Source organism: Sinohyriopsis cumingii, chromosome 11 (assembly GCF_028554795.1).
Source record: "Sinohyriopsis cumingii isolate HCF-2022 chromosome 11, ASM2855479v2, whole genome shotgun sequence".
In the NCBI taxonomy this organism is placed as follows: Eukaryota; Metazoa; Mollusca; class Bivalvia; order Unionida; family Unionidae; genus Sinohyriopsis; species Sinohyriopsis cumingii.
In genome coordinates this window covers 69,446,430-69,470,382 of record NC_142971.1, presented here as the reverse complement: position 1 = coordinate 69,470,382, position 23,953 = coordinate 69,446,430, and the positions used below count along the sequence as shown (strand labels likewise).

At 37.5% G+C, this 23,953-nt stretch overlaps 1 protein-coding gene across 3 annotated transcripts in view; it reads right to left on the bottom strand.

Moving 5' to 3' along the window:
- LOC149788649 (megakaryocyte-associated tyrosine-protein kinase-like) overlaps positions 1 to 17,536 on the bottom strand; it is a 66,174-nt gene extending 48,638 nt beyond the window's left edge. Inside the window, exon 1 of one of the 3 annotated variants that reach the window (XM_089974736.1) lies at positions 17,398 to 17,536. The gene's annotated coding sequence lies outside the window, so the exon portion shown is untranslated. Of the gene's footprint in view, positions 1 to 284; positions 437 to 17,397 lie in introns of those variants that run through there. The other 2 variants (XM_089974738.1, XM_089974735.1) reach the window with 2 other exon arrangements.
- Positions 17,537 to 23,953: the final 6,417 nt, after the last annotated feature.

Sequence of the window (23,953 nt, the reverse complement as noted above, 5' to 3'; positions counted from 1 at the left end):
GTGTTAAACCTCACAAAACCAAAAGAAAGTATTCGTTTTCTATTCTTTTTGTATTTCCCTATTCAATCCACAATGATGCTAAAGAGAAGAGAAGCGCGTAATTAGATTTGAGATACTCTTCCTGGAAAATTATGAACAAAACGAGAGGCAACACAGAACATATAACTTGAAGGTACACTACCAGAGTATACACTTAAATTACCAGCTTCTGCGTGAATGTGTATGTTAAACTTCAGTTGTATAAAAAACAATTTGTATATATTACCACTGACCATTTTACTAACCTGTAATATCTTTACTGCAGGGAAACCACGAATGATCAGTGTACCAGCCAACTTCGATATTATAACTAACTGATTCACTTCAGAAAGGAAGTGTAATACAAGTGTGGAAAAACCAGTCACGTGATCATTCGTTTCCTGTCAAGTCATCCCCATCATGCGATAGTATTATTCTGCATGACATATACTTTCTTACAAAACAGCTATACACAACTCTGTGTGGCAAATTCATATCTGTCGCGTAATATATATGTTGTATCGCATATCTCAGGCTACATGTAATGAACGTCCGGGATTTACCTGTTTGTGTGGTTGAGCTCATCGAAAATATCTGACCTGGTTTCACACGTGTGAAATTATTGTGCGTTTCTATAGCATTCAAAAACATATTATATGCGTAAAATATGTATCTGTTTTTCTTTCTTCATTTTGACTATTTCAAGTTAGTTTTTAAGTGCAAAATTTGTAAGCGAGAAAAACGAAGAGCTGGCTGCTAAGAAGTTTAAAGCAACTCCTTCGGCCTCTTGCTATGTATATCGTCCTTATCATCGCTTATCTATACAAAAATGTCAAAACTTTGGAAATAGTAAAATATGGCGAAATCATATATCAATAATGTGGGTATATCACGTCTTGATTTCACTAGTTATCCCTCTCTCCAATTTTCTTTTTTTATCTCGTAAATATGTATATATTCAGGTCAAATTGGCATATACACCGACCTACTTCGGGGTGGGGGTGGGGGGGGGGGGGGGGGCTCGCGCTCAACTTCATATTGAACTCACGTGTGCCCAATATTTTATTTGGAACTAATTTGTAAATAAATCATATACACTCTCGTAGTAGACGCCTTACGTTGTGGTTGATTACATTTGTTTCTGAATGAACTAAACGAGATGTTTCGTGGACTGCTACATATCAACTGCTTTAGCACATTCCGTGTTAACTTCTTGGATAAATGTTTTGCATTTAGGATCGCTATAGACGCCAGACAGGGTCCTTACAAATAACATGCAAGAGACAATACATAAGCTGTCTTCTTTAGCTGGTAATACAAATGGCAAACAATATACTTAGTTTTACACCTTGAATTTCCTAAAAATGAAATTTGTTTGTTCTGCAAATCTGTAATACGTGAGCCATGTCATGGATTCTCAAACTTGATTACACGATTCGAAATTGTACTGTAATTTGGACTATGTTCCATGTGCAATTAAATCCTCCTTACTGCACTCAAAATGAAATAAACCTTGAATTCCTTAGACTTGTTGACAATTCCAATTGAAAGTCGTCATAATTTTCCCGCATTATGATTTCAAACATAAAATGACAGAACAGAAACACACTTGCAGATGTCAACATGCGTTTCCCTCGCTACTTCAGTCCTATGTATTTCATGTAGAATTGGCAGATAAATCCAGTTCATAATCAGGAAATTTCCTACAAGCGACAAAAATACCAACATCCATTCATTCCAGATATAAAGGAAAAGTTGTTGCAATGCGCATTCATTCATAATACGAAACAAAATTTCAATTGCAAGTAGACCAAAACGCCATTTTTTCGAAAGTTATGTCTTGCGCGTGACTAAGTTCAAGTTTTCTGGACGGAGTTGTGTGCACGTGATTAATAATGTTGTTGTAGTGTAATGACAAATCTGCCGTTGTGCATTTAGTTAGGAATACGGCATACACTGAGTTACTTTTTTTCTTGTAGTGTATTTTTATTTACATAATGAAGCCTTAGGTAGAAAAAGAAAATGAGCATATAATAAAAAGGTTACTGCATTTGTATGGGAAAATATCAACTCGTGTTGTCGGATGGATATACTTCACTCCCAAGATCGTGCAGTATTTCCATCTGAGCAACTCATTCATATTTTCCCATATAAATGCAGTATAACGTATACATTTTTTAAATATTCTCTAGACAGTGATTCATTTCAATTTATTTCGACATATTGATAATGCATGTAATGGCTAAATATAGAGACATATTGGCGAAGACAAATTCAGTTTCTTATAACCATATTTTATGTGAAAATATAGCTCTATATTTTCACATGTGATTAAATATATAATTGTATCTTCACATTTGAAAATAAAAGATGCGGTGACTGAGTATGATTACCTATAATAGTGAGGCAATGATGAATTGGACTTATTTACTCCGTTTGCAGATGGGATAAAATAATTTACACATTTACACAAATGCAGTTTCCATGCGACACATTAGGTCAACAATCCAATCCCACCACTTTTTTATGTCACGTATATTATATGATAAAGGCTATAAAGTGAGATGAATTTAGGAAAAGCGGTATTGTGATGCGTATTGTGATGAGGAATCGTTTCCTACTTTAATGCCGGATATGTTTCATCCAACCCTTTATGACTTTCCTCTCTTACCGTATGTATACAAAACAAACTAGCATTATAATGTGTCAAATATAGACATTCACCCGAGATGATTTTGTGTACCGGACCATTGGAACCGAAAATATATGTGTTCTAGAGAAGTCTCTCGGCTTGACCAAGCGTTGTGTAGCATTGTCTTTGAATATAACTTTGCCGATGCAAAGTACTTGATATTTTCATTGAGACCGTTTAAATCCACATGGTCATTAGTTATCAACTGTATTTCTTTCCATGATTATGCATGACTATATTATTCGTGATGATTTCACTAACGACTACGGCAAGATTGGGCCTATTCCACAATTTAAATCCGGTCAACGTCATCCGAAACTTCATTTTAGGGAAGCTGTGTCCAATGTTTTGAACGTTGTCATATATGCAGAACTATGCAATTCCACGGGAATCTCCAATACTTTTAGATACTGCAATAATATAGCATTAAACAAGACTATGAGAAGATTTAATAAATGTAAATTACAAGAATTAGATTTCATTGTATGCGGAAAATAAAACCAGGTTTTATCCCCTTAGATACTTTAGTGAATTATTTTGATCATAAAATATTTAGAAACGATAATAAAATATAAAGACGGATTTATAAACATTAAGGCTATCGTGTTTCCTTAACTCTGAATCGCTTTGAGAATCAATGGGAAAATAATATTTTATTATCATTCGTAATAACATTATACTCCATGAAGGTGACAATCTTTTTAATACGTTTGTGTTTGAAATGTTAGTTTGTATACATGTTTGAATTAGAGCAGCTTCTTGCTATTATTCACCTTCCCAGTCAACCTTATCAGTCAGCCGTACAGTCATGCACGCAATTTTCGACCTTTACGACAGCTAGCTCATTGTATAGTCACTTATTAAGAGTTGGTCTTAACAATGTGATATATAAAATAGTAAAATGAAAAATAAATAACCTGAACTGATTACTTTTAGCATATAATTATAAGTTAAAGTCACTTGAAAAGAACAAATGAAATCGGGAATAAAATAATTCAAGGAAACTCTAAATTGATACTAATGGGCGTACATTTGAGACTCTCGATATAGAATAAGCATGACAAAATCAACAGTCTAAAATATGTTGCCTTGTCTTCAAACATTGACCAGAAAAGCGAAGTGTGCTACCACTGCGATATCCAAGCAATCTTTGTTTCAAGCATACATTTATTAGCTGTTTTGCAAAAACGTAAATTTGTAATGGCTAGCCCCTTTGATCACTTAGGCACACTAAGCCCATTAAAGTGTACTAAGACATGGTGCATGTTGTGTTCGAGCACTTTTTGAAAGACAATACGGGCGGAAGAAGTCATATCAATTTTGAAAAAACGTACCCTTTCCGAGCCTTACATGGAAAATCTCTTGACGTATGGGAAAGATGCCAAGAATACTCATTCAGATGCTTGCGAAGTATGGAAATCTGACACAGCGGACGAGGATAGGTTTAAAGCCACAGCCGCGACAGCAGCTGAAGATCCTCATAATGTGGGCTTTAGCGACCATCGAAAGAAAATCATGCAAGGACATAATTTAGAACTGATGGATCGCTTACATTTGGACATGATGACATGTGGTTAGAAGACAAATATTTGTTGAACGGAGTAAATATCCGACTACCACTGAATCGAAGCAATAACGCTTTGCATTTGATGGACAAACCCAACGAAGACAAAGCCATCATCCAAAAGGCCAGACTCTACTTGCGGTACGTGGAAGTGTTACCTAAAGTGGGAAACGACATCAGCCACACTTTGAGCAGAAAGAAAGCCAAGTATCCAATACGACGCGTGGAAGTGAAAACCTTCACCATTCCCGCTGGAGAGCGATCCGTGATCAAAAATAATCTGTTCTAAGGACAGTTACCCAAACGTTTAATCATTGGCGTCGTCGTCAAGAATTCAGCATTCAACGGAACCCACAATGAAATTTCATTTGAATTTAAGCATTACAAAGTGTCCAAGATTGAAGTCATTTGCGATGGCAAGACCTTGTGGACGCGATCCTTCGAACCTAAGTTTGACGAGAAGAATTATTTGAGATCGTACCTATCATGTAGGAATCCACGGGGCAGTTAGAGACCAACACATGCCACAGCATTTCATACGATGATCATGCAGGAGGTTACGCTTTGTGGGCTTTTGATTTCACTCCTGTCCCAGGCAGTGACGAGGGACATTTGTACCCTCTAAAATCCGTCAACTGCGTGTGGAACTTTAGTTTGCAGAAACTCTATGCAAACCACACTGTGAACGTCATCTTGTATGCCGAATTCGACAACACTGTAGAAATCAGCAGTTTGAGAGAAGTTTTTTCTAGACTATTAGAAGATATGGAAGAATCTTGCCCCTCATTGAAGAGTAGAGCCTCTTTGGAAATGGAAAGGGGCTATATTTTCGAAGTAGAACCACCCACCAAAAAAGACAAAGACGAAGACGACATGGTGAAGTCCAAATGGCCATAACAAGACATACATATAGTCTCCTGTTCTCTTAAACATCTGGCACAAATAATTACAGGGTTTACCAGGAAAGATTGATATGGATGTCAAAACGATCATTCCAGTCAAATTCAACACGATAAATGTATGATGATGAGTCAACAAGAACAATTGAACGAGTTTCTGGATCACGCTTGGGGTCTCATCTCGGAAGAAGCAGTGTTGCATCAGTGGTATAAAGACTTGCATGAACATTTTTCCACTCCACTAACTATTCCAGAGATCCATCGTATCGAATCTCTCTTGGTCAGAGTATGGAGACGAAGCGAAGAGACAATTACGTAACAGATTTGTAAGTAAATCGTCAGGATTGAATTGATGACTTATCATTACCTCTGAAACAAAAAAAATGGATACCTGGGAACTGTATTAGATTTTGAAAAACAGTTCGTACACCGCTTCTTGTAATCCTGTCGTGTGCTATAAAGATGAACTTTCTCATCACAAACCTAAACACCATAAACCTTATGTCATCGACACGGACGACAGTCATCTCCCAGGAACCCACTGGGTAGCCGTCCACTTTCCCTAAGATACCTGTGTGGAGTATTTTGATTCTTAAAGATTACCTCCTTTAGAAGACATCTTCGACTTTATGAGAAGAAATGCCCAGACGACATGATTCTATAACGGGAAATTACAAGGCACAGATGCCATAGTGTGTGGACAATATTGTGTGTATTTTCTTCATTAATGGAGTCTTCGATATCTCTAAGAACATTTAGTGCCTTATTTTGATCGTGACTCTTTTAGGAACGAATAAGTAGATAGATGGTTTTGTGACCATTATGGATATACCTTGTCTTTAGCTACGAAACGTAGCGTACATCAATGACAAAAAGACCTCCAACAGTGGACGTCTAACTTGACTTTAGTACGTAATCAACATCGTCAAAAATGTGTTGTTTGAAACAAATGTCTGGTATTATATTATTTGTTGGTTAATTCTTGGTTCAATAAAAATATTATCAAAACATTGTTGGTGGTAACCGATACAACTGCTCAGTAAAATGGTCCACAAAACCGTTGGGATGTTTTCTATCGCGTCCGCGCTTGAGACATTTAAATCTGGGCCGTCCCCAGTCTGACCATTCATTGTTAATGTGTCAACTTGTGAAGACTTCAAAACTAGTTAAGCTAAACGAAGCCCACGCCTATTTACATCGTGTCAGGCAAAACTTGATGTCAAAGCCTGAAGATGTAGAAAATGACAGAATACTGAAAGTGGCACAAGACTTGATAGAAGAGGTCTTCAGAGAAGAAATAAAAAGGAGCAAGAAGAATAAACAGAGAGGTACAGACTTCTGAAACAGAAGGGAGAGCAGCATCAAAACAGCAGTAGCAACAACACCCGCAGGAACCAGACAGAGTTTTAGTGGACTGTAGAGTGGATACTACGGATATATTCTCCTCCTTCCTAAGCAGACCATATCCTGTGGAAAAACTTGTAGCCAAACGTGAATGCAATCTTAGATAATAAGAGATTGCCAAAACTCTTAAGCAACAAAACAGCCATTTTCAGGGCTACCCCAAAAACCTAGAAATTACATACTAATTTATTGCCGAATGTGTCTGTGTTCGTAAGTTGGTAGGTTACAAAAAACAGAAGTGTCCCTATAAACACTTCGTTTCCCTGGATGTTAGGATAGTGTGTGTGTGTGTGTGTGTTTTAGGGTTGTAAGACTGTATGAGTCTATAAAAGGTTTGTTTCCCTGGTTTTGTAGGATAGTGAGTGTTTGTTTTAGGATTTATTGTATGAGCAGTAATAAAAGTGTTTGCAGGAAAAAAGTGGAAGTGAGTATCTCATTTAGTTCCGCGCGTTCCATGTTTTTGGTTGTGGTATTGCTAGTGTTAAGATGAACAGAAATAGATACACAACTAGGAAAGCCAAAGAAAATTAGCAAGCTAAAAAACTCAAATGCAAGTCCAGCAAGCCCAGATATCTCTGGCAAGATTGGCGAAAATACAACAAGCAATGGCTCCAGTAACAGGTCCACTCCAAATACTAGACCAGACAGACCTATTAACGTCCATACAATCCTTGGGTATTTTACTTCCAGCCCTCTAGACCGCTAACTGGATGTTGTTTCACACATAGCGGGCGATGCCCCCCAAAAGCTCACTATGGGAGTCGCATCTGAGGCCGACACACATCCGTTGCGGGGCGGACTTAACGAACTGTCCCAGATGTCCCAAATATCCCAGATGCACTCATTTAATTCTTTACTTACCGGAGTGACTATGGCCAGCCTACGGGTCAATGACATCGACATATATAATAACAATATCCTTGAAACGATCAACACGGCCGCTACCCAAAGTATACCCACCTCTGGAGAAAAAAAATAATACTATCAACAAACAATGATCCGAACTCAGTATTTCGAAATACGACACAATATACATAAATCACCCTGGGACATCGTTGTACACAAAAAACGAAATATGTATTCAATAAATAAAAGTTTAATTCTCTGACACGTGTGAATGCTTGAAACGTAGCTTTCTGATTCACTGAACTCGTCTTCGTCGTTAACTGTATCATTATATGTTCAATTTGACGAAACATCCTTTATTTCATTCACAAACACACACAGTGAGCCTAAATCATCTAATAAATTAGTGTACATAGTTCCTAATACACCAATAGATACAAAAATGTATGCCTTTGCCTCGCGAATATAGCAACCCCAATTAAATTGACTCAATACATTATATACAGTTTTGCACTTGCGTACAATATCAAAGTGTTCAGTATCGTAACATACAGCACGATTCTGACAATGCAAAAATTTAACGGAGACAAAAATGAGGATGAAATGATGGAATTGTTTACTTTACTCAATTATAACATCTTTCACGCAGCTGTGTGACTAGCGCAGTAAATGTCGCTCAGTGGCATAATGTTTGTCAAAGTTGTAATAGTTTCGCTAGAGTGAATGACATACTTAAACTATGCAGATCCAAGCCATACCGTTGTTCTACCCGTCTCTAGCAAACCACATCATGTGATCGTTTTAATAGTGGTTAGTAAATACTCTTGTAATAGCACCACTATAAACCTTTTAAAAAAGTGAATTACTTACCTTAGATAGAAGTCGCCGCATTGCGGAATTTAAATTTTACCTGAGACAACAAAGGAAGAATGTTAGCTGAAAAAAGAAAAACTTGTCATGCAAGCGAGAGAAATTAAAGTATTGGGCCTACACGATCTCGACTGTGTTTCGACAAACGATCAGCAAGGGTACAGTTCAGGAATAAACAGATATAATTCACTAATCTTTCTGCGAAAATGTCATCGTCATCGCCATAAAATAATTGGACCAAATAAGTGTGTAACGTTTCAATTTTAAAGGACCATCACTCTCACAAATATTTAGTTATGATGATAAAGGAAAAGAACAACAGTTGAACAATTTTTTTTTTTTTTTTTATTTTTTTTTGTTTTTTCAAGACTGGCACATCCACGGCATTGAATTCAACAATGTTTCGGAGGAACATTTACATTGTTATATCAGACGTAAAGTGATACTGTCTTTTCTGAACAGCAATTAGGAGAACCCTGATCATACTATTTGGGTCAGTCTGTCCAAAGTCACTGGACATATGAATTTTACAGAAATAAATTTTACTCACTATATATATATATATATATATATATATATATATATATATATATATATATATATATATATGTGTGTGTGTGTGTGTGTGTGTGTGTGTGTGTGTGTGTGTGTGTGTGAAATACTCGCTTCATTAAAAGTTAATAGAAAGACCATGCTGAGATAGAAATGTTTTTCTAAATTTCCCTATTTCCTGAAATTGGATTAAAATATAAATCTGCATATGATGAACTTAATTTTTGCGGTATCTAAATATATAAGGTCCAGGATAACAAAACAGACAAATATCCTGCTAGAAAAGAATACAAAAAATATTTATCCCACCAAATCCATTGTGCTAGAAAAATAACTTTCAAACAGATACAAAAATGTATGCCTTTGCCTTGAGAATATACCAGCCCCAATTAAATATCATCAATTAATACGTTATGTAAGTAAGTATGCGTAAATAATAGTGGTGGACATTGTATATTAGTTCCTTTTATTGACTTTGTGTTTATCCTTATCAGTTTGTCTTGCGCCTGAAATCATATGGGGGTAATGTTATCTGCACATGTGGAAATTATTTTTAAATTTAGTGGCATCACTGTTACGTCGTGATAAGCCCAATGTAAACCTACAGATAAGAAAAAAAAGCACCTGTTTTGAATCAGGGCTACTTTACCATTGAAACAGTAGACAACAAAATATGTCATCAATGTCACAAACTATCATAGGTAATGAAATCTTAGCTGATATGGACTGCTTTCGTGCAAACTGTTGTGTTGTTCTCACAATAATTATTATTTGTAGCGTAACGGTCTGATATGTTTTATTTAACATGTTTGGTCTCTTTCTACATGTGTTCAATGATTGCGTTATTTTACTGAGAATGAATAAGCAGATATAATATATTTTTATTTGTGAATTATATATTCTTGGCCTGAGTTTTCAAAGCCGACTATATGGGTTATAACTCAATTCATTCTTATAGTTTTATAAAGTAATTATTGTCTTTACTCGTTGAAAATGTTTAGATACCGTTATTATTTTTAATGGGTTTTGTTTCCTTTTTTAAACCAATTTCCTAAACCCAAATACATAAATTCGAAGACAAATAGTAATATAACAACATATCACTTGAACACCTTTGAAGCTGCTTCATATACAGTTACTCTATATTTTCCTGTATAACATACTCAACAAAAGCATTGAATAAATGAGACCGTACGTCATTAATGAAGATGCCTAATTTCATACATGAACATATCAAAGCAAATGTAAGACTGTAATTATGATTTTCAAGCATAGTACGAGCCATCCGTATATTTTTTTTAGTTGTCATTTGGCATCAAAGGTGTTTCTTGCACATTTGAAATATGCATAATATTTCTTTGACACTTAATATAATTTAACTTCTTTATTTTTAAATTGGTCGTGCCCTGTATATCATTCCTGAATCAACATTTATAGATTCACGATTTCAACTCCAACAAAAGAAGTTGATAACTCTTTGTTTTTTTGGTCTTTTATAACAAAAGATTATGTCATAAATGTATATTAAAATCCTAACAAATCTGGTTTAAAAACTTGAAAATTGCTCTGATAATTACATGTACTCCTTACCCACCCAATAAAATCAGTAAGTAATGACTCAGGTAAGGAACGGATAACAACCAATGTGACAAAATCGTTAAGAAATCACTTGTAAGGGTGGTTATTCTGCATCAACATTTTTTATTAAAAATGGTCTAAGAGGGTTACGTTAATTAAACAATTCCAGTTTTCCGTAATATTCAATGCATGTTATATTCACAGATCCATCATACATACACGCATACGAATATACATACATACATACATACATACATACATACATACATACATACATATATACATACATACATACGTACATACATACGTACATACAGACATTCATAAATACATAAGAAAGACAAACAGACAAACATACATCCTTCCATCCATCCACGCAAGCTTACCTTCAGAATTAAGGATTCTCTGTCAACAAAATTCCTATTCAGGGAACACATACCCGATGCCGCATAGATTTCTATACGAATTGATATATTTCTATCAGTAAAACACAAACTATATCAGAAAGGGAGGGAAGCTACATACAAGTTTTCACAGCACATCCATAATTACTCACTTACACACCGAACAGATCAATTTAGCTTCATCAAAGTTTTTTAACTGCTGTTTATGTAAGTGTAGATTTCATGTCTCTAATCTGCCTTGAATATTTGGTATGCTACAATAGTGCCCCGTTGGTGATAATTGGGAAAGTGCCATAGACGTTTTGCGAGATGCATAGCTAAACAAAATCAGTGTGAATACTGTCGATCATATAAAGAGAAAACTTTTTTGCATAACGTTGTCCATATACAATTATATTATAATACATTTTTAATGTCACGACCCAAATATATTAAATATCTACACAAAGCGAAAATGTTGTACAGTGCAGATAATATCTCTTTCATGTTAAATGTTCTATCCAGAACTGAAAGCGTTGCACAGCACCAGATGATTTGACAAAAGAAAACCTGAAAATATGTTGCTCTTTAAATTTCATAACATAAATGGAGTTTAGTTTCCCGGCACTACACACACACACACACACACACACACACACACACACACACACATATATATATATATATATATATATATATATATATATATATATATATAGCGAGACGCAGACAGACAGAATTGGAGAGTGATGGCTTGGGGCATATAATTTAAACGAGATTGATTTTAGAAATTACAAAAGACTCCTGAAAGTCTTATAATTTTCTTACCAAAACATGTTATTTATGTTTAAAAGCGCTAATGATATTTTTAAAATAAATCGAAATGGTATCATATATTCATATGTCGTGGAAATGAGCTTAGAAAGTATGTTAGGTGAATAAGACTGTGTTGTCAATGTCATGCTCTTGTCTTGTGTTACATGTACGAATATAATGTATATTTCGTATTCGCTATGCTGCTAAAGTGGGCAGATGGATACTCTAGCTTTCACTGGCACATATAAACATTCCCACTTGTGTTCTCATTAAGCCCATACTTATCGGTCCAATTTCGATCTAACTTGTATAATAGTATTATTTTTATTACATATTAATTAGGCCTATTATTATCAAGAATTCTCCGATATAATGCAGGGATAGCACTTTCCGTTCTGTCTGGTGTATATTTATAATTCTGTTTAATTAATCATATATACCTTGATTTTGCTCATAGAAATCCGGAATGACTGTTTAGATAGATGATAATTAATTACTTGGTTGTTATGCGAGTGTGTCTGCAACACACGCGTGCACCGATTAAGTAACATCATGTTTTGGGGATGTGTGCTTAGTTGTAATGGAATATGGGCTGGTGTGTGCAGTCAAGGCGATTGGTACCGTTTACCCTCGGACTTATATTCGAATCTCCGTAGAGTACGAATTCAAATTATCTAACCTGTATGATAGTATTAACTGTAATATATATATATATATATATATATATATATATATATATATATATATATATATATATATATATATATATATATATATGCAGTTGTTTGCTGTATTAAAAATCATGCGAATTGTGAACAAAGTGAAACTAAACCACCATTCATACCCTTTTCCATGGCATCGCATATGTTATGTAAAGGTTTCATATCAAATATATTTACCTATATCCTGAACACACCGTTATTCCGAAAATAATTACCTTGACTGTGTATGCATTGTATTAATGTACAACAACTGTACCAACGATAAGTGTCATCGGTTGCCATAATAAGTTCTTAAGTTTAAAGGTAGAAACATATAGATCTACTTAATGAATATGGGTGTATATATCTCCCATTGTACACTGATGACACAAAAGAATACAAATCTAGCTGCACTTCTCAAGTTGCGGTTACCATTAAAGGCATAAAGAGTGTATTGTCGATGTGAAGTCATGGATTACATGTAGTTGTCTGCATATGAACGATGTAATGTTAAAGCCGTCCTGATCACCTAGCAAAAACCTTTTCAATTCGCATCCCTTGACTCAAACATCAAGTAACAGGTGTACCAACATTAAATTGATACAGTCAGTACGAAACCTAGGTGTCACTCTCGATGGTACGCTCTTATCACAATAACGTGTAATGTAAATAATCAGGGCTGCATATCTTGAGCTGAGACGCATCATATCCAATCGCAAATTTCTTTTCGTTGATTACACTACAACACTTTTGTTTTCCTTAATACTTTCTGACTCTGTTATCATACTGCACCTATGTATGGTTCGTCTCAGTATCTGCAGCACAAACTTGAAACAGTTCCAAACACGAGTAATAAGTATTGAGATTCTTCCACTACACCACCCACTCTCAGCTATGTAACGGTTACTGGAAAACCTTATATCGCAATGTTCCCACTGATAAAGCGAAGCCATACGGACAACTTTCGTTTGCCTACCAGAACCAAGGTGTGTGGAACGAATTGCCGATATTTCTTTGATATTCTTCTTCTTCTTTTTCTTCTTCTTCTTCTTCCTCTTCTGCTTCTTCTTCCTCTTCCTCCTCCTCCTCCTCTTCTTCTTCTTCTTCTTCTTCTTCTTCTTTTTCTTTCTTCTTCTTCTTATTATTATTACTAAATTAAACTCAATTCTTATGTGTATAGCTGCAGCTCAGCTATACCTTATAGATACTCTGTCAGTATTACACTAATGTTGTCAATGATTTGCCTAATAAACCAATTACGTCCTAATAGTAGAAAATTTATGCCCTTATAACATAGAGTAGCGGGGCCAGCACGCACGACTTTGAACTCCTAGTCTGAACATGAAAGAAGACAGCCTCAAGATATTAATATTGGAAAAAAAAACTCAAAGGGATTACAACGCAAGGAGAAGCGCTTCAGAGATATATGTAAAGGGATTCGAGCATAGATGGAAATCGTTATGGCTAAGATGATAACAAAAGAACGATAAGTGTGTGTAATGAAAAAGAGTATAACTGTGGTAAACATGTGCCTAACGTTTTAATCACAAAGGATGTGTATACTTTCAAAGGAGAGACTGATACATTTTTTAAGAACAAATGAATAAGAAGAAGATAGCCCCATATATCAAATAACAGCCAAACAATTATACAAATGAATGGATAAAAAGATAGTCAAGTACAAACTACTGCAATATACTGTTCAAGAATACCATAAAGGGATAACAATTGATTTATGGCTTTAATATTGTTATTAAATTGTAAAGACATACTGTAGTTTTTCTTTGTATTTTGTTTATTATTTTCTTATTGGCTGTTTTTTGCTTTGTTCTAATTATTTCCATAGTGCAATAGTGTTTTCAATATCATATTCTATAGGGGTACCAAAAAACAGTGGGTTATATATTGCTTTCGAGCCGATTTTAAACAGAAATGGGAGCGGTGAATACTTTCCAGAATTGCTTACATGAATTTATATGAAGGGAGCTCGAGAACAAGAATAAGTACTGCCATGGTTACCTAAAGTACAGAGAGCAAAGGCAATCCCTGACAGAGAAGAGACGAAAGTGAATTCCTTTAAGATGCCTAATGTAAACATTTTTGACTGATCTCCCAATTTCTTAAAACATTTAGGCATAATCTGTTGCTTGCTTGAATAATCTATAACTATCATATAGATAGGTGACTTTTTCCTCAAACATTAAGGCCATATATATGTATGAATACAATTATACAAAACGGGCTTCTGACCCTAAATTATAAGTGTTATATATATATATATATATATATATATATATATATATATATATATATATATATATATATATATATATTTTTTTTTTTGTTCGGATATTGGGCTGGATTTAGCTGTGTCAATTCCACAGCAAGTACATGTGATTTTGTGATTTGAGCAGGAAACATTTTACTCAGATGCATGTGTGTTTCTGTTCTCTCACTGCATGTTTGGAATCATAATCTGGGAAACATATGAATGATTTCAACTGAAATCCAAACTATGCTATGGACTTGCAAGTTCATTTCGTTTTGAGTGCAACAACGAGAATGGATTTGCAGTTGGAAACGTAGTCAAACGTTTAGCAGAATTTCATGGTGTGTAATCCAGTTTTTGAAGCATGACGTTGCTCAAGTAATTTGGATTTGCAGAACTAAGGAAATTCAGTTTGGGGAACTTTTTTGCCATTCGAATTATGAGAAAAAAAGCCATGTTTATGCCTTGTCAAGTGTGTGTAATGAAAAAACGTATAACTGAGGTAAAAATGAGTCTAATTTGTCACTCACAAGGGATGGATTTGCTTAAAACTGAGACACTGAGTTTCAAAACAAATGAATGAGAATAAGATAGACCCAGATTTAAAAAATACAAACAACCAAAAAAGAAGCATACATATGAATGGATAAACCGAAGGTCAAGTACAAACTAATGTAATATAGTGTTCAAGATTACCAGGAAATGATAATAGATGATTTAGGGCTTTAATATCGTTATTAAATTGTAAATACAACCTGCATTTGTTTCTATTTTATTTATCATTTGTTGCTGGCTTGTGTTTTGTTCTAATTATTATAATAGTGCAATTATGTTTGTTGTTGTCGTTGTGGAGTTTAACGCCATTTTTCAGCACACGATAGGTTATACATTAGCTGCCAGTATTAATGGTAGAGGAATAATCCGGGAAAACTCGGGGAAGAACCACAAACCCACGAGAAACTAATGGCAAGCTTTCTCACATACCGACATTACAAAAGTGTTTTAAATCTCTGATATTATAGGGGTACCAAAAGAGTGGGTTCTACATTGCTTTCGAGCCAATTTGAAACGGAAACGGAAACGGTGAATACTTTCCAAAATTGCTTAACTGAATCTACATGAAGGGAGGTCAAGAAAAAGATTACATTCCATTGGTGATGCCATGGTTACCTAAAGTACAGGGGGAAAATAAATCCCTGACAGAGAAGATACGAAAGTGCATTCCTTGAAAATGCCTAATATGAATTTCTTTTTTACCCTTCTCCCAATTTCTTGAATAATGTATGCATAATGTTTTGCTTACTTGAATACTTTTATAGGTGACTCTTTGCTTGAACGTTAAAGCCATAAATGTGTGTATCAATACAATAATGGAAAATGGGCTTCTGACCTTAAATGATAGATGATATATTGTGAGATAATGTTCTTATGATTGGTACATTATGTCAATGTAAAGGCACATTTATATCGATCATATTGAATTCGACCATAATATATATATATTAAACAAACGCATATGATATATGTATAAACAAACTATACATGATGATCTCAATACTTGTCTTCCTTTGACAATGTATGTATTGATCATTATTTCAATGCAAACCACATTTCTACTCCACGCAACCAACAAGGGCGTGCGGTGTCATACGGTCATTAATAAATAGTGACTCATTTACGGTCGTTGTGTTTATTTTTCTTTTGAACCCATGTGATAGGTATTTAAAGTATTACAACAAAATGTCGTTATGGATATGAGGTAAGAGGTCTTGAGTTGACAATGCTGTGAAGATTAGTCTTTGATAGCTTACAAAGAATAATAGGGAACGTGTAAAGAATTCGTTATAAGAGAGTGATATTTACATTTGTATTAATATTCTTATTATTTATTATATATTATATTAGCATACTTTGTACATGAAGACTTAACAAAAACATATAGAACAGTTGTATTGGACGTTTTATTCTGGCGAAGAGTGTGGTTCAGTCAAGTGATAATGCGTCGTTGATGGCTGATAGGTTTAGGTGGGAATGGATGCTTGGACTGACGGTGACACTCCATGGACGTTGCACCATGTTAAATTGCTTTCGATATAAATAACAGCCATGAGAAAGGCATGTGTTGATACTTTAAAATTAATCTAAGGCAACAGGTACTCTTGTAGAAAAACTTATACCGTACTGGCAACGCTAATCCAGGTGACATTTAAAGGTGGTCTTTAAAACTAACTTTATATCAACAAATCTGTTTTCTGCTTTACATTATAATATACATTATGTAAATGAATGTGAATCCGGTGTTGTTATGCCTTACTTAAAATCACTTAATTTGTGTTTTTGGAAATGTATAAAGTCCAATTGAATTGATATCTTGAACATGCTTCCATAAAAGTGTCTACAGCAAATTTCCGTTACACCCTCTGCTCTAATGAAATCTATCTAATCTGACATTACATAATAAGTTATTGTCAAATATGTAAGTCACCTACCACCACGCAGTGGCCTCTACCTTAATAAAGAGAAGTAAAGAGAAGGTGGTACACCATATTTCCTCATCCGAAATACGATATGAAACAAATCCTTTCTTACACCTTCTTTCAATATCTTGATAGGCATGACATCAAAAACAGCCTAGTTCATGTGATAAGGTGAAACAAGAGAGGCCACTTAGTGGTTATACAAGAAGAACCAATGCATAATTGCACATAAGATAAACGCACTTGGTAAGAATAAGTCCAACTTGGCCTAACACATGTAGTATTAAAACAATCTTTTAATTATGCTGGAATCAATTAGTTTACTTACCTATGGCGTCTTTCATGCAGCGGTGTGACCAGAACAATAATTGGCGCTCAGTGGCAGAATGTTTGTCAAAGTTGTAATACCTTCACTAGAGCGAATGACATACTTCAACTAAGCAGATCTTGGTCATCTTTGTACAACCCGTCGCTAGCCAACCATATAATGTGATCTTTTTACCGGTCGTTAGTAAATGCTCTTTTAATAACAATAATATAGACCTTTTATAAAAGTGAATTACTTCATTTAGATAGAAGTCGCCGTATTCAGGAAGTTAAATCTTACCTGAGACAACAAGGACAGAATGTTAGCCTGAGAAAATAAAAACTTGTGTTTCGTCAAACGACCAGCAGGTGCACAGTTCAAGGATAAACTAGATATAATTCACTAATCTTGGTGAGAACATGACATCGTCGTCGCCATTGAATAAATGGAGTAAATATGTGTGTAACGTTTCAGTTTTAAAGAACCATCAAGCTCACACTATAATTTAGTCACAAAGGCAAATAGCAACAGTTGAAGATTGATTTTTTTTCTTCTTCTTTGCTTTGCTTTTTATTTTTTAAGACTGGCACGTCCATAGCGTTAAATTTAACTTGGGTCGGGTAAATGATTTCTACTAAAGCCACTTCCCAATGGGCTTCGTGATCTAAAGGGATGGCTTGAGGTAATTTGGCCGTGTAACAGCACAACGTGTTCTTGGGAAACACCTCCATGGAACTGTCACTTGGTAAGGTTAAGTAAAATTGGTTTTGGTGACTCATAATTCCAGAGTTCTGTGGCTGTCCGAGGGGTTACTGGACGTCAGAGGCGTGTCTCCTCCCAAAATGGGGTTCTGGTTGTGGTTGTTGTTATTGGAGTGGTGACTGGCACTGGCACTGGACACAAGGTTCCCGTGGTTCCCGTTGGAAGAGAATTTCAGGGAGGGATTGGGAAGCAGGTAACCGATGCAACTGCTCAACAAAATGGTCCACAATTGTTTGTCTCCTTGTTGCAAACTCAAATTCGCAATGGCTGCCCCGATGACACAATACACCACGAAGATTTGGCAGAAAAAGACGATTTGCGTTTTAGGCACACGTTCTCCACACCACACCCACAAGGTTTTTTTTGTAAATCTTGCACAGAAGAACTAGGTGAAGGAGGAGTGGTCGACGTAGCTGCGTCTGTGTGAAAGGGCATGATGGTCACTTCTTTTTATAGTCGATGACTTGCGAAGCGTCGATCCAAGAATCAAAACTGGGTGGATATCCTTTCCAACGTACTTTGACTTCATTGACACGTCGTTTGCACACTTTACGGGTTCTGCGTTCGAGAATGCTTTCGATGTCGTACACGTCGTCTTCTTTTTTGGTCACACGTTGTAACTCGGGCAAATAAAACGTTCCTTTGAGCACTTCTCTGTTCATGTCTTCCAATTTATAGACGGCAGGATGACGGCCATGCACTCGTCCAGTGACACGAAACAATTCGGTCGTCCAGTTAGGTAAGTAACCTTTGTCGAAAGTGCGTTTGGTTTTGCCAATGCGCACCCAATCTCCTACGGCCAACTCTCCACTTTTCTTGGGGACAGCCCTCGTTGGGGACGTACCAAACAGGCGCTCAAACACCAACACTTCGTTGTCGGGAGTTACGTCTTGCGGGGCACGTCCGATGCTTCGATGGTAAGATTGGTTGTACGCTTGCACCAGGTGCGGTAAGATGTCGATGTACTTCAGAGTGTGGTGATGCGTAAAATATTTGCACATGCGTTCTTTCAAAGTGCCTTGAAAACGTTCCACGATGCTGGCTTTGGTTTCGGGATTCTCGGTGGTAAAAAAATGAATGTCACGTTTCTTTAATTCTTTTTGGATAGCTTGGTTTAGAAATTCGGTGCCTTTGTCCGTTTGCCATCGAAGAGGGTGACGAGCGCTTTGTTTCAACACCCGTTGCAGGGCTCGCACTAACTCGCTGCTCGATTTGGAAGTCTAGGGTACGACCCAGGCAAATTTGGAAAAGACGTCGATGACACAAAACAAATATTTGTAGCCACGATTGTAACTGGCCAAATCAGAGACATCGGCTAAATTGGCTTGCCATTGATGATCGATGCCTTCCACTCGGGTGCGACTTCTGGCAAACTTGCGACGAATGGGTTTGTGTAAAGTGGAGGTAGCTTGTTCTTGTAACCATCGTTGCACTTGAGGTAAACGGAGACTTTTCAGTCGAGTTTTGGCAGCACGATACAATTTTTGAACTCCTGCGTAACCTGCAGGATGGGAGGGATCGTAGTAAATGCTGGCTAAGACTTTTTCCATTTGTTTGTGTTTGTGTGTTAATAAGTCACCCACTCTTCGGTGATGCTACTTTGGGTGGGTCGAAAGGGTGGTTTAGAAACGGATTTACGTGTCCGATGGGCTACGGGAGTAGAAGTCGAAGGTAGTGGTGGTGGTGGAGGTGGCAATGGAATGGTTTTGGTTTTCTTTTCTTTTTTCACTACTGGTTTCCCTTCTTTCTTTTTCACTTCTGTCGAAGGAGGAGTGGACATCATCTTTTTAACCCAAGCTTTCATTTCTTCTCGTTGGGGTGTGGGGGACGGGTTAACAAGGATACTGCAATCTTACTCGAAATGGGAGCTGCTGACGGTGTTTGAAACACTTCTCGCATCTCTTCTTCCTCAGGCCTTTGTGGGGTAGCATCTCTGGTGACCCCTGGGGATGGTAGTAGTGGTGGTGGTAATGATGATGGTGCTGGACTTTTCATCAAGGTCTTAAAATCTTTCAGAGTGGGTAGAGCTGTTTCGTCTAAAGCTTTCTGGTGAAAGAGTTGCATTCGTTGCAAGAGTTGACCGTACTTTTGCGATTTTTCTGTTTCGGACAAATCTTGGCGATCCATCAAGGACTGCAATTCGTTTTGTAACTGGGAGATCTCGCTCAAATGGGGATTGGGAGGTAAATGCGGGGTGCGTTGTTCTTGCCACCGATGGTATTCCATACATCGTTTGTAAGGCACTAAAGCTAGTTTTCGTCCTTCCATGGGGTTGTCAGGGGTCAATTCCGAGATCTTGGGACTTCCGAAGGCTTTTTTTATCTTGCGCCAACCAGTCCTCCAAACATGGTTCCCAAGACTCCTTTCAGCATGGGGCCTAACAAGAGAGGTAAAATGCCTCCACGTTGGACCAACATCTTCTTCTTTTGACGAATGGGAATTTTCTTTTGAACCATTTGGCGAAGAACGTGACGATGTTTGCTTAAGCATTGTTTCTGGTGTTTGGACAAAGGGATCGTGCCTTTCAAGACGTTCAAACAACATTCGCACACGGTATCGATGACCTCTTTGGAGGCCGATTGAATGAGTTTTTTTCGTAGAAGTGGAGAAGCTTTGGACAGGTAACATGTTTCCATGTTTAACTAAACGAGGTGGTAGTCCTTTTCTTTTCTTTCCTTGGGGTTTTCTGGAGGGTGACATCTTTGAGTCTTCAGGAGCACCAAAAAAAACACTGATACCCCCGACATGGTCACAGGTCTTTTTTATACTGGAACGCGTAGCCACTGATTGTCTTTACGTCGTATCAGTTTGAGGACAGGCATGACACGTCGTGGAGGGGTACGCAACGGACTAAATCGAGCCAGTTCTTGCTTGGACAAATCCAGTAAACTTTGTAACATGCCCGATCTTTCTTGGACTTTGATTTTGGGAGAAGGTACTTTGTGAGCAGCAGCCACTGCCACTAAATTGGAGGGTCCTGCCACTGGGGAAGTTCTTTTGGGGGTCATCAACGGAGAAGTTCTTGGTGTGATCAATGTCTCCAAGTACTCTTCAGTTCTGGGTGTCATTAATGGAGAAGTGGATGAACGTGAGGCTGCCGGAGACACAGTCACTGCCGTGGCAGGTCGTGGTTTGCGATTGTAAACTTGCGACCTGGCCGAAGTGCCTCTCTTGCGACTAGTTTTCTTCTGTGGACTTTTCTTTTTCTGGGGGCTTTTTTTCTTTTTCCGGGGTGGTGTCTGATAAGAGGACGGTCCCGCCACTGGAGAAGTTCTTCTTCTTCTTGGGGACCTGGTCTTTTTCTTTTTCTTCTTGGGGCTTCGTTGGACTCTTTTCTTGACTATAACTTTGGGGGCATTAGGTTCCAATCTTAAGAGAGAGCGAATGATGACCCCTCCTAGAGTACTGCTCCCTCCAGGTTTCAAAATGATTTGGTTTTTGGTTTGAGTGTCGATGCGGGGATCGGCCAGTTGGACCAAAGCGACTTTGTTTCGATCGAAAAAGCGTTTGGTTTGATGAGGAATCTGAATGATTCCTTGGAGTATTTGACGTGCCGTCACCGTGAACCATCGTAAGACTTCTTTGAGACTAGCTTCTAAGACACGAGCTCGTATTTGTGGATTTTTTTTCTCGACTGATGCCATACAAGGCACGAATCAATTTGACGGGAAGATGCGACTGAAGGGACGTCATGTTCACACTGTGTGAGACAGACGAAAAGGGTCTGAGGTTTTTATAGATTTTTTTTATGTGGAGTGAAATTAAGTCGAGGACGGAGACGTGTACAGGACAGGCCCTCCGTCTTGGCACCAGTGGTGAAACAAGTGGGTACGAAATCGCAAATCCTCGGGGGTGGTAGGTTTCAAATCGGCGAGTAAATAGGCGTGTGGCGTTTGAGTGGCATCGTCGTACGCCTGAGTCAGCCAAGGCGTTCCTAACTGTTTGGCTAAGACTTGCACTTGCGATTTATCTCGAGGGCTTTTAAACACGACCACGTAATGCGCATTGAGACTGATGGTGCGATGGGCTCTACTTTGTTGAAACAAATTTTGGGTGATGTAAACGACACTGGCATTACGGTGATGCCCTGTGCGCGTGAACCACAGTTTAATTTCTTCTTCGTCTTCTCCTAACATGTCGTGGAAAATGACCAAATGGGTTTGACGGGAGTCAGAGACGATGCCGTCGTCTTCTTTAGGAATGCCTTCCACAAACACGATGGAATCGCCTTGACTTTCTCGCAAGAGGCTGTACGCCGATTGCCACTCTTTGTAACACCACACGATCCGATGAGGTGGCCGATCGATCAAATGATGTTTATGTTCGATCAAACGTTTGACAAATTCGGTTTTGCCTGAACCGCTAGGTCCAGCAATGAGCATGTTAAAGGGATGGCGAAGATACAAAGCCTCCCAACTGGCACGATCTAAGTGTTCGTCGATGACTTTGACAGTAGAGGAAGAGGGAGCAGAGACAGCAGAGGTAGCCATAGTGTCAGGAATGTCACTTGTGACACGAAAACAAACAAGACAAGAGTTTATATACTTTTTTCAGAACACGTTTACTGAATGTTTCAAACATGAATACGAAAGACAAAAATACATAAAAGCCAAAGGCTTAAGTACAAGGATAAAAGGCACATGATCACCATTAACGTGGAATAAACACAAGTGTCTGTACAACAACATGTTTTGGGTAATGTTCTGACCAGTTCTATAGTAGGGGGTAAGGTCACACAAGTGTCCTCCCGAAAGGGTCTTTCAGGCCTGTCCACGACAGTCCCGTCCTGGGTGACGGGTTCTTCTGGCACCGTCACTAACACGGGTTGAAAAGTAACCTTTTTCCTTGAACAACTCTCGTGCATACTGGGCCACTTCTTGGGTCCAAGCCTCAAAATCCCATTCTTTCCAGGCACGGACATCTGTCCAATGGGGATGTAAGTCACAAGCTACACACACATCGTCATACACGTCTTGGGTAGCTAAAAGTTGACGAATCTTTATTTCCTGTTGAGGTCGCGAAGTATCCAGATGAAACCTTAAGGCTTTGAGCAAAAGGAGTTTTTCGTGACCATTTAAGGTATTTGAGGTGGTAAGTACTGATCGTAAAGAGTCCACAAAGAATCGGCTGGTAAACGAAATCCCAGAAAACAAGTCACTAAGACACACACCACTTGTCGACCCAAATTGAATGGATACAGTTCTTGTAATAATCGATGGTAATGATCCACGGTTTGAATATGGTCATTGAGTTCCTTCCACGGAATCTGTTCAATAATATGTGACATAATCCGTGGCATGGCAACTTGATTTTATAGTGTCTTTGTTTCGGAAGCAATAAAGGTAATTTCTAACTAGACATGTTCGTTCTCCAGTAGGGAATTTCAATGTTACATACTGTAACTGAAACGTCAGAGTTTGTCTAGAGGTTTCGTCTTTCTCTAAGCAGATTCCATGTAACAGATGTTGGTAATCCTTTAACTCGTCTTCATCAAAATTACGAACGTCTAGTTCATCATCATTCACAAACTGAAAATGTTCAACAAGGTCTGACCACTGAAAAAATTTCTGACGAATCAGTCCTCTTATACCATTCAGGTAACAGTGGTTAAAGATCTGGTGACGTAACGGATGCAATTGTTCTTTACGTTTCACTTGTATTTTGACCAGTTCTCGGTAAATCCTTTCTCTCAACTCCTCAGGCAAGCCCAAAATGTTCTCTTGTAAAGTATCCATAAGTATATTCACTGTTTTTGGAATCCTTGGGTGGTGGCCAATAGCCTCGTTTACCTTTGTGCCTAATGTAATATTCACTC